Below are 13,177 nucleotides of genomic sequence, written 5' to 3'. Positions count from 1 at the left end.
AATTCTCTGCAAGAAAGCAATTTGTGATAGAATTTCCTGTATCACCATTTAACAGATGAAGCACTCTAAGAGATATATGGCCCACAAGTACTAAAAAAGAAACTGAGACAATTGTCAGGTTTTAAACCCGAGGCTTGCTGTGTGCTCATTACACCTGTTTCATTTTCCTCTTGGGTACACAGATAAAGCTCATTTGCCAGCTTCCTTCAGGAAATCTGGGCTCTGGGGATGAATTTGGAACAGGAGAATCAAGCAGTGATCTATGCTATTTATAGACCTGATTCATTAAAAATTTTAAGTATAATTATAATGCCTATCCCCTCTTAGTTACCCTTGTTATCCATCAGTTGAATGGTGGCATAATAAAGACAAGAAAAAAAAAAAACCCTTGAATTTCAAGATGATGTTTGTGAAACAGAATGTGTTCCAATCATGTTGGACAATGAATGATTAATAAATATTGATTATGTTGAAATAATGAGGTTTTGAAGACCCACTGTTATAGCAGCCAAGGACTCTTACCCTATTTTGTAAAGAAATGAGCCTGGAAACAGATCATTTCAGCGACACTTAAGAAACCAAAAAAGACCACCTTGAAATAGTATGTTTGTTGTGGTGGTTAGGCAGCAAAAGACACAAAGAAGCTAACAACGAAAACGAATTCATGGTACATGCTGTAAAGATGAGAGCCCATACTGGGTAGCTGCTAGCCATTTGGTAAAGCTGTTTTGTATAACAGAGATAACCAATGTGTTTTCTATTCCAGTAGTGTTAGTGAAGGAATCTCAGGTCTCAGCCTAAACTTAAAAATTAACTTCTCCAGAGACACGTTCTGGAGGAAGCACATTCTAAAGACTTACACATACATTCCAGGAGAAGGGCCCAAGATAAAAGAATTAAAAGGTTATCAGGAAGCTGGGCCCTTTGTGCAATAAACCTGGGTAAACAGGAGCTATGGTAAGATAGACTTAGCTAACACTCATTGTCAAAGATAATGTTGCCAAGAAACATTATCTTTGGGGGGCATTTGAGGTCAGCCTTTGTGGTTAGCATTGTTTAAGAGGTGATTGTAAGACTGCCCTCGTAAACCCTGTGAAAACTGTATAAAAACTATTCTTAGCTGTAGCTCAGGGTTTCTCTAGCCTGCGTGTGGGGAGGAAGGGGAGGGGGCAAGGGGGAAAAGAGGGGGGAACCCCAGTGCGCTGGATCAGTAAACCTCTTGCTTTTGCATCAAACCTGAATGTTTCTGTGGGAGTGCATCTTCCGGGTTTGGATCTCAGGGTCCAACATTAGGAAAAATCTGAAACGAAATGATTGCTAGAATAGAAAATCACTAGACATGAAAACTGCCAGCCAAAGTAAAGCTCCCCCACCCTCACTCCAGCCCTCAAGTCAAGAACATAAAGTCTTGAAGGATTGAGAAACGCAATTGCTTCTACATCACCCAGAGCAGAAAACACAAGAGAGGAATGTCAGCCTTGGGCAAAGAACAGGTTGAGTGCAGTGCTTTTAGCCTGGAGCCTCAAGGTGGGAATCATTTTATTAAGCGAGAAGCAGAAGAGTGTCAAGACAAAGAAACAGAGGGAGCCGAGTTTAAGAGAGCTTTCAGTTGTCTTAGCAAATAGAACTGATAAGAAGTAAAGAGACCACCAGAATTCTACTGAGGTTTTGAATGAATTATATTTGCCCCAATGTGCATAAATTTGCTCTAGTTTTTTTCTTGCTTGAGTTATCTAACAGCTTTCAGAACATCTCACTGTGTTCTGAACACAATCAGTTCTGATGGGGTTGTGCAACGGCAACCATCACTACCCTAGTTTTTCCTTTCCTTTCCTTTCCTTTCCTTTCCTTTCCTTTCCTTTCCTTTCCTTTCCTTTCCTTTCCTTTGCTTTCCTTTCCTTCTCTTCCCTTCTCTTCCCTTCTCTTCCCTTCTCTTCTCTTTTCTTTTTATTCTTTTTTTCCTGCCATAACAAAATATAATATAACAGGTAATTTACAAGGAATAGAGTTTTGCTCGCTCACAACTGTGAAGGCCAGGGAGTCTAAAACCAGCCAAAGTGCTGGCAGGTGCTCATTTTTTGCAACATCCCAATAAGAAGGCATAAGAGAAAGCAAGAGGAAATAGTTTACTTAGTAGTATCAGGTCTTAACTTGTGAAGGTAATGCTCTCACTTCCCCATTGCCTAGTGAAGAGGCCACATCTTATTTCTGTTAACAATGGCAAATTCCAGCATAGATTTTTGGAGAGGACAAATATTTATTTGATAGTATTTATTTAAAATCCAGCCAAGGAGGATAAAATAAAAGGAGGGATATCAAAGAAGATAGGAATCCAGAGAAAAGTAGAATAACTTAGTCATTCCCTGTTAAAAAGCCAGAAATGGCAATGAAAACACCAAGACCATGTTGTCAACATGGAAATTTATTTGCTCCAGAGGGACAAAAGGTAGAAATAGGAGACAGAGACAAGAGATAAAGGAGAAAGGAGAAGGGAAAAGGAACAAGAGAGAGGATGTCTTAGTTAGGGTTTTACTGCTGTGAGCAGACACCATGACCTAGGCAATTCTTATAAGAACAACATTTAATTGGACTGCCTTACAGGTTCAGAGATTCAGTCCATTATCATCAAGACAGGAACATAGCAGTGTCTAGGCAGGAATGGTGCAGGAGGATCTGAGAGTTCTACATCTTCATATGAAGGCTACTAGAAAACTGGCTCCCACATGGTTAGGATGAGGGTCTCAAAGCCCATCCTGACAGTGACACACTTCCTCCAACAAGGCCACACCTCCCAACAGTGCCACTCCCTGGGTTAAGCATATTCAAATCACTACAAAGCGGGAAGAGATATTTGCCCCAGAGGGACAAAGGACTGCCTCTGGATAGAGAAGAGACAAGCATAACCTATAGGCAAATAGAAGCTAGTTGGGAGTGTAAATTAGATGAGCCAAAGAAGCCAAATTTTTGATTGCTGGATTTCAAAGTTTAATAACTGGACTTTTATGGACTGCCTCAGAAGGAGCAAGTGGCCAAACAAGAGAATAAACCTTGGTGGCTAACTTTAGGAATGTGTAAATAGAGAGGTTTACAAAATGGAGACCACTATAATGCTTCACAAAAGTATGTAGTCATTGCTATGGATCAAGGATTACCTAGCATCTTCCATTCTCTTTTGTCTGTTTTTGTGATCATCTGGAAAAATGATGGTTCTTTAAGTAACAAAGCTAGGTTTTATACTTTGTCAATTTCTATCACTATCAGAAATTGTATAGCCCACTGTATTGGGGCTATTTTCAAGGTTCTATACCAATATCATTGACTATGGACTTAAAAGGATAGGGGCACAGTATGTCTCAGTTAGGGCTTTAACTACTGTGATAAAAGACCAGGCCCCAACACATTTTAAGGCAAAAGAGTTCATCCCTTGCTTTGTCTTGCCTTGGTTTTGCTTTGCTTGCTTGTTTTTCTTTTCTTTTTATTTTTTCCTTTTCAGGTACAAGACACAAGCCAGGAACCTAGAGGCAAGAACTGAAGTGGAAACAATGGAGAAAGCTGCCTACTGCCTTTATTCTGGTGTCTTGTTTAGTCTACTTTCTTACAGCACCCAGGAACATTTGCCTAGGGTTGACATCACCCAAATCAATCATAAAATCAAGATAATGCCCCCAGAGGTTTTCCCAAAGATTAACCATGTGAGGGTACTTTCTCAATTGAGGTTTTTCTTCCTGAGTGATGCTAGCTTGTGTCAAGTTGACAAAAACCTAGCCAGCACACAGTAGTTCTAACAGTCAACACTGATGCAAGCCAGCTCCAGCAAACCATGGCATAGTTTTTACCTTTCCCACTATGGTATCCTTGGTGTACCTATGATGAGGTCATGTAAGGTAACCCAAGGCATTGAAACAGGCTATTTCCATGTAGACTGGGTTGACCTTAGAAGCTTAGTCTTCTCCCGTGCTGAGATGACAGGCATGTGTCACCATAGTCAGTGCTATGCTTTTCCTTTGGATGTATAGCTTGCTGGAAAATGGAAAGTTTCATCTTAACCCAGTAGGAAGGAGGTACATCTCCTCCCCGTGTTGAATAGTGAGATATTAAGATATTAAGTAGAACCTTGTGTTACTCCTTTGAGGTGGTGGTATTTGCCTATCATTATTATTGTTCTCTCTCTCTCTCTCTCTCTCTCTCTCTCTCTCTCTCTCTCTCTCTCTCTCTCTGTGTGTGTGTGTGTGTGTGTGTGTGTGTGTGTGTGTGTGTGTGTGTGTATGTACAAAAGGAAAGGTTTGCTAGATGCTTTGTGGTCAAAAGGACAAAGTGGTGTTTGGGAAATTATTATGTGTTTAACAAGCTTCCTTTAAACTTCCTTTTCTTCCTGAGCGTATTGCTAAGTCATATCACTTATCTTTATGGTAGTCAGGATTGCACATGTGACTGAATTCTGATTAGTTATGGAAAGAAGTGACATCTTTCAAGCCTAAACTTGTATCACATAGCTTTAAATGCATAGAAAACCATGCCAAACTTCATAGATTCAAAAAACACTGCCATTCTATTTCTTTATGACTCTGTGTCTCCTTGATTTTTAGGTGTGGATCACTGGAATAAATTTGGAAGATAAACCTACTTTGGGGTTGCATAGATGAGGACCCCATCTCTTACCTGTTTGGAAATCAGCTGCTACTAGAAGGATGAATGAATCCCAGATAGTCTGTTCAGTAGGCTAACATAAGCTACTTGTCACAGTAGTTTAAGAGTTCCCAGGAAAAACCAGGAATTTGCTCCAATGCACAAGCGCTATCCAAGCTTCTGTTAATATCATGATAGTAAATATCTCAACAACAAAGAATATCATATGGTTGAATTAAGATTAAATGCATAAGACAAATAGACTTATTGTTTTGAGGGAAAAGTTTATGTATCACTTGGGAACTGGGAGCAATGGGGTTGTGAGAAATCAGTGCACCTGTTGTTTACCAAGAGTTCAGCATCTTCTCCTAAGACTCTCCCAAATGGGATGCCATAACAGAGATGCTGGGGTTTTGATAGAAACCACTCAAGGGTTCTTTTGTTATGGACGCTTCAGAGATCATGTGTTAAACAATAGCAATTAGATAATGTGGAAGATTTGTGTTTCTGTTTTAAATTTTCAGTCTACTTATGTTTGTATTTCTCAACACACACACACACACACACACACACACACACACACACAAACACCACCTTATACTGATGTATATACACATAATCATGAACATATCCTCAACCTGTTAAACTCTGGAACGAAAAATTTTTGGTATGAAAATTCTATGAGGGTTTGAAGTTAGATGTTGCAGAAGCCAGCACAACTTATTGTATCATTTAGATTATTCCCCACAATGTATTCAACATACTGATTAAATAAGAACTAAAGTTTTATTTTGCTTTAAATATCTGTCTTAAAAATACCATGTCCTGAAATCATCATAGCAGACTGGTATAGTCTTGAAGAACTGTAACAACAGCTTTTGACAGTGCCTATAGTTGTTCAACTTGTCTGGAAGGAAAGACAGTTAGAATAATAACCCAGAGATCATCAGACAATAGCTGACTGGAATAGCATGGATTTGGAGGATCAGGTAGAAGGTAGTCATAGGGAGTTCAGGGAAATATATGAGCATGAGTCACTAGCACAGCAGAATATTGAATAAGTTGTATGCCAGTCAAGATGGAGGTTAGATATAGCTTCAAGAATGTGAATGTTACTAAATCTCAAAGCACAAATTGCACCCCACACAATGATAGTGGGAGATTTCAACACTCCACTCTCAGCAATGCACAGATTGTGGAAACAGAAACTGAACAGAGACACAGTGAAACTAACAGAACTTATGAACCAAATGGATTTAACAGATATCTATAGAACATTTCATCCTGAAACAAAAGAATATACCCCTTTTCTCAGCACCTCGTGGTACCTTCTCCAAAATAGACCATATACTTGGTCACAAAACAAGCATCAACAGATACAAAAATATTGAAATAATCCCTTGCTTTCCATCAGACCACCATGAACTAAGGCTGGTCTTCAATAATAACAAAAACAATGGAAGGCCCACATACAGGTGGAAACTGAACAACATTCTGCTCAATGATAACTTGGTCAAGGAGAAAATAAAGTAAGAAATTAAAGCCCTTTTAGAATTTAATGAAAATGAAGGCATGCCATACCAACACTTATGGGACACAACGAAAGCAGTGCTAAGAGATAAACTCATAGCTCTAAGTGCCTACAAAAAGAAATAGGAGAGAGCATACACTAAGAATTTTACAACACACCTGAAAGCTATAGAACAAAAAGAAGCAAATACATGCAAAAGGAGTAGACCACAGGAAATAATTGAACTCAGGGCTGAAATCAACCAAGTAGAAACAGAAAGAACTACACAAAATATCAACAAAACCAGGGGCTGGTTCTTTGAGAAAATCAACAAGATAGACAAATCCTTAGCCAGACTAAGCAGAGGGCACAGAGACAGTATCCAAATTAATAAAATCAGAACTGAAAAGGAAGACATAACAGAAACAGAGAAAATTAAAAAATAAATCATCAGATCCTACTACAAAAGCCAATACTCTACAATACTGGAAAATCTGGATGAAATGTACAATTTTCTAGACAGACACCAGGTACCAAAGTTAAATCAGGTGTAGATAAACCATCTAAACAGTCCCATAACCCCTAAAGAAGTAGCAGAGTCATTTATAGTATCCCCATGAAAAAGCCAACGACCAGATGATTTTAGTGCAAAATTCTATCAGACCTTCAAGGAAGACCTCATACTAATTTTCTTCAAACTATTTCATGAATTAGAAACAGAAGGAACACTACCCAATTCATTCTATGAAGCCATAATTACACTCATGTCTTAACCACACAAAGACACAACAAAGAAAAAGCAATTCAGACCAATTTTCTTTATGAATATCGATGCAAAAATACTCAATAAAATTATTGCAAACCAAATCCAAGAACACATCAAAGGAATCATCCATCATAATCAAGTAGGCTTTATCCCAGGAATGCAGGGATGGTTCAATATATGGAAATCCATCAGTGTAACCACTATATAAACAAAGACAGAGAAAAAAAACCACATGATCATCTCACTAGATGGTGAGAAAACATTTGACAAAATTCAACACCATTTCATGGTAAAAGTCTTAGAAAGATCATGAATTCAAGGCCCATACCTAAACAAAGTAAAAGCAATATACAGCAAGGCAGTAGCCAAGATCTAACTAAATGGAGAGAAACTTGAAGCAATCCCACTAAAATCAGGGACTAGAAAAAGCTGCCCACTCTCTCCCTACCTGTTTAATATAGTACTGGAAGTCCTAGCCAGAGCAATTCAACAACAAAGGGAAGTCTATGAGATACAAATAGGAAAGGAAGAATTCAAAATATCACTATTTACAGATGATATGATAGTATACTTAAGTGACCCCAAAACTCCTACTAGAGAACTCCTAAACCTGATAAACAACTTCAGCAAAGTGGCTGGATATAAGATTGACTCAAACAAATCAGTAGCTGTCTTCTACTCAAAGGATAAACAGGCTAAGAAAGAAATTAGGGAAATGACACCTTTCACAATAGTCACAAATAATATAAAATACCTTTGCGTGAACCTAATCAAGCAAGTGAAAAATCTGTATGACAAGAACTTCAAGTCTCTGTAGAAAGAAATTGAAGAAGATCTCAGAAGATGGAAAGATCTTTCATGCTCATAGATTAGCAGGATTAACACAGTAAAAATGGCCATCTTGCTGAAAGCAATGTACAGATTCATTGCAATCCCCATCAAAACTCCAAGTCAATTCTCCATAGAGATAGAACAATGTGCAAAATCATTTGGAATAACAAAAAACCCATGATAGCGAAAACTATTCTCAACAATAAAAGAACTTCTGGGAGAAATCACCATCCCTGACCTAAAGCTGTACTATAGAGCAATCATGAGAGAAACTGCATAGTATTGGTACAGAGACAGGCAGGAAAATAAATGGAATAAAATTGAAGATCCAGAAATGAACCCACATACCTATGGTTACTTGATATTTGACAAAGGAGCTAAAACCATTCAGTGGAAAAAAGACAGCATTTTTAACAAATGATGCTAGTTCAACAGGAGGTCAGCATGTAGAAGAATTGTAGAAGAAACTGATCAATTCTTATCTGTTTGTACAAAGCTCAAGTGGATAAAGGACCTTCACATAAAACCAGATACACTGAAACTAACAGAAGAGAAGGAGAGGAAGAACCTTGAATATTTGGGCACAGGGGAAAAGTTCTTGAGCCGAACATCAATGGCTTATGCTCTAAAATCAAGACTTGACAAATGGGACCTCATAACATTGCAAAGTTTCTATAAGACAAAGGACACTGTCAATAGGACAAAACGACAACCAACAGATTGGGAAAAGATCTTTACCAATCTAACATCCTATAGAGGAATAATATCTAATATATACAATAAACTCAAGAAATTAGACTCCAGACAACCAAATAACTCTATTAAAAATGGGGTACAAAGCTAAACAAATAGTTCTCAACTGAGGAAACTTGAATTGCCAAGTAGCACCTAAAGAAATGTTCAGCATCCTTAGTCATCAGGGAAATGCAAAATCAAAACAACCCTGAGATTCCACCTCACACCAGTCAGATTGGCTAAGATCAAAAACTCAGGTGATAGTAGATGCTGGTGAGGATGTGAAGAAAGAGGAACACTCCTCCATTTTTGGTGGGATTGCAAGATGGTGCAACCACTCTGGAAATCAGTCTGGTGGTTCCTCAGAAAATTGGACATAGCATTACCTTAGGACCCAGCTATACCACTCCTAAGCATATACCCAGAAGATGCTCCAACATATAACAAGGACACATGCTCCATTATGTTCATAGCAGCCTTATTTATAATAGCTAGAAGCTGGAAAGAACCCAGATGCCTTCCAACAGAAGAATGGATACATAAAATGTGTACAATTACACAATGGAGTATTACTCAGCTATTAAAAACAACGAATTCATGAAAGTCTTAGACAAATGGATGGAACTGGAAAATACCATCTTGAGTGAGGTAACAAAATAAAAAAAGAACACACATGGTATGCACTCATTGATAAGTAGATATTAGCCCCCAAACTCATAATACCTAAGATATAACTCACAGACCACCTGAAGCTCAAGAAGAAGGAAGACTAAAGTGTGGGTACTTTGGTCCTTCTTAGAAGGATAACAAAATACTCATGGGAACAAGTATGGAGACAATGTGTGGAGCAGGGACTGGAGGAGGGGCTGTCTTGAAACAGCCCCACCTGGGAATCCATCCTATGTGCAGTCACCAAAAGTAGATGCTGATGTGGATGTCAGGAAGTACATGCTGATAGTAGCCTGAAATAGCTGTCTACTTAGAGGTCTGCCAGAGCCTGACATATACAGAGGTGGATGCTCACAGCTAACCATATATCTGATCATGGGGCTCCCAATGGAGGAGTTAGAGAGAAGACTGAAGGAGCTGAAAGGGTTTGTAGCCCCATGAGGAGAGCAACAATACTAACCAACCTGAGCTCTCAGGGTCTAAACCACCAGCCTGGGAGCACATAGGGAGGGACCCATGGCTCCAGCTGTATATGTAGAGGAAGATGGCCTTGTCAGGCATAGGTGGGAGACGAGGTCCTTGGTCCTGAAAAGACTGGATGCCCCAGTGTGGGGGAATTTGAGGACAGGTAGGGTGTTGGTGGGTGGGTAAGGTCACATCCTCAATAGAAGCAGGAGCAGGGGGAGTGGGATAGGGTGTTTCTGGGTAGGCAGGGAATGATGGGGTAAGGGGATAACATCTGAAATGTAAATAAAACATCCAATAAAAAATTAATTTCATAAACAAAACAAAAAAATGAAACAAAGAATGTTGATGTTCCCTATCAACACCAATCATTCTGTTTCTGAGTCCCCTGCCTAAAATCAGTAGACTTGCTTAGTATTTAATATGCCATAATGACTTATGTGAAAAGTCAGACATCTGAGTTTGGTGTCCTTTGGATTACAGATTTGGCTTCCCTATGCACTAACCCTTTGATATTGGCCTCACCAAGGGATAGCTACAATGATTACCTTACTAGCCATATTTTTCTCAGAGCATTTTGGTTTACAGCTTTAAAGGTGAAGGGTTGCCTCCTCCCACTAAAATTCACTGGCTTCGTAGTAGTTTTATCATTATCTATAATTAGGAAACAACTAAGCACACTGCCTTGTGCAGTATATGTGTGCTGGATGTTTTTATGTCAACTTTACAAAGCCTTTGTACAATCAGGCTATACAGTAGGGCATTTTCTTAATTAGTGATTGTTAGGGGAGCATGGTCCTGGATTCTATAAGAAAACAGGCTGAGAAAGCCATGAAAAGCAAGCCAGTAAGTAGCACCCCTCATGGCCTCTGTATCAGCTTTTATCTCAGGGTTCCTGCCCTGTTTGAGTTTCAACCCTAACTTCCCTCAGTGATGGACTGTTACCTGAAAGGGTAAGTTGAAATAAGCCTTTTCCTCCTCAGGTTGCTTTGGTCATGGTGTTTTCTTGCAGTGATAGAAGCCCTAACTGAGGCAAGATGATTGGAATGGCAAGAAACACCATTCAGACTTGGAATTACTTACCTAATGGAAAATATTTTTAGAACTTGAATCAGTTTATAATTCTCTCATGTATCAAAGTTATAGATCCTAGAATTGAGAAGAAAAAAGATAACTCATAATTTCTTAATGAAATATGTCTTAGTTACTTTTCTATTGCTTGGGTAAGACTCTATGACCAAGGCAACATAGAAGAAAGAGTTTATTTGAAGTCTACAGTTTTAGACATATAGAGTCCATGATGGTGGAGTAAAAGCATAATGGCAGAAACAACTGAGAGGTCACATACTGATCTTCAACTAAGACCAAGTGTGGAGCAAGTTGAGTGTCCATCCAGTTTATAGGTAGACTACATTGACTAAAATTTGTGTTAACTAGTCTAAGAAAAAGTGTTGCTTTATTGCCTGGGTAGCAGAACCTGTTTATGAAGGTTCAGTAAATCCAATGCTCTGTGGCTGAGTGTGGAAATCAAAAGTTTTGTTGGCATATAATCTAGTACCACTATGACTAGAGGCCAAACCAATAGAAGAATGAAACAAGTCAATACAATCAATACTGCTTCTGTTTTAGACTTTCAGGGATGGAGATTTCAACTCTTCTATTGAATTAAGACCCTTTGTCAGCTGATATTTTGGCTTAGAGCCTAGAGAACATGAAATGACAACTTATAGAATGGAGGAAGATGGTAAATTCGCACATTTACTTCATTGCATAACAAACTGCTTTTTTGATTTCTCGTTATATTAAAGGTATTTGGCACACATGCTTCTGTTTATTCTTTAAGTCACAGAAGGGGAACATAACTGGACTGCAAGAATTATGAATTTCAGCTGGAAGTGGATACAATTTCTTCTAGGACTTTGGGGCTCTTTCTGTAGGATAAGCATGGCATTGTTTGAGAAATAATTGTTTCCTCTTCATAACAAGGATGGTGTTGTGGCCATGTTGATCTGCAGTTTAAACATCTGTGCAGGCTATGGGTGAATGATCAGTATCCAAAGAAGCAAATAATGACAGATATCCTCAAATCTCAGCATCACTCCTGACTGTTTGGACTTTCCCCACATACATGACCTGATTTGTGGAATAGATTTGGCCAAGAGTTGGAATTCACTAAAAATTTGGAAGGTGGAAGAGAAAGATAAACCATTATGTTTTGGCAGCAGTTCTGGGTAGACCACATGCACAAAATGTTCTCTAGATTTTCGAGAAGCCTCAAAAAACAATTGTTTCTGTACTATAGGTGTTAGAATCTATTCATGTCATCTTCTTGCTTTTGTGCCTTTTCTGCATCTAAAAAATTTAGTATGTCTCTTGTTTTTTCTTTCCTGTCCTTCCAAAAGCTTATGAGCATTTAATTTATTCTTGCAATTACTTTCTAGCTCAAAATAGCTAGCGTAAAAGTGATAGTTCTGCTCAAGTGATAGTAAATATTCATTTTCCCTTTTAGTTGTTCTCCCCATTTCAAATTTGCATTTATTCCTGTGGGATGTGACTTCAGCATGGCTATTTCTGGTGACTACACATTATATATTAAGTCACTTCAAATTTAGTGTCATAAATCAGCCACCTTTTAAAATTATTATTATTTATGCTTAAAATTCCATGGGCTAATATTTTTGGAATAATGGCTTATTTCTGTGGCCTGACATTTTGGCTCTGGTATCCAGTAAGATACATAAGGTATCCAACTTTACAATTGGAGAATAAAATCGCCTAGAAGACACCCTTACTCCTGTGTTTGACACATCAACTGGGAAGACGTTAAGACTACCATTGCGAACTACAATGTGTACAAGATGGACTTTCATATGACTTGGCTTCCTCACAGTAGGACATTGCTTCTGTTCATTTGAATTAGTCAATTGCTGTCACAAGCTCTCCAGATCTAAGAGAAGAACATAGACTCAAAACTCTTAATAAGGATGTCTAAGAACTGTAGGCTACTGATGCTAAAACAACACAACTCTCATCTCAAAGGGACTGAGAGATCATTTATTTTCAGAGCTAAAATGGAGTGACCATAGGCTGAAAGCTATGTGGCTCCAAGTTCCGAGTTGCCATAAAGAAGTAGTCTGTGAAGTGTTCTCCCAAAGGCTCTTGCATGCTTGGACCCATCTGGTAGATCCAATAAAACATGGCTCTGACCTGCTCAGTAGATCAGTCACTAATGTACTCATCATCAGATTGCATTGTTGACTGGTACTGCTAACAGGTGGATGGAGTTAGGTTAGAGGGCTTAGGTTACTGACAACATGCTGAGTCTAGTCTTCTGCCCCCAACTTCTTTCTTCTTCAGTTTCCTAACCAAATAAGACAGCTTTGTTTTGACAAGTTTGCTCCCCCTATGATGTTTTGTCTTACACCAGGCTCATGATAGAGCCACGTGATCATGAATTGATATCTCTGATACTGTGAGCTAAGATAAATCTATCGTCCTTAAAATTGTTAATCTCATGTATTTTCTTACTTTTTCTAAAAGCTGATTAACACATGTCCACAGTTTCTGAAGCATGA

The sequence above is a fragment of the Arvicanthis niloticus genome, chromosome 7 (genome assembly GCF_011762505.2).
Source record: "Arvicanthis niloticus isolate mArvNil1 chromosome 7, mArvNil1.pat.X, whole genome shotgun sequence".
Classification (NCBI taxonomy): domain Eukaryota; kingdom Metazoa; phylum Chordata; class Mammalia; order Rodentia; family Muridae; genus Arvicanthis; species Arvicanthis niloticus.
Note: the sequence above shows the minus strand (reverse complement) of the source record.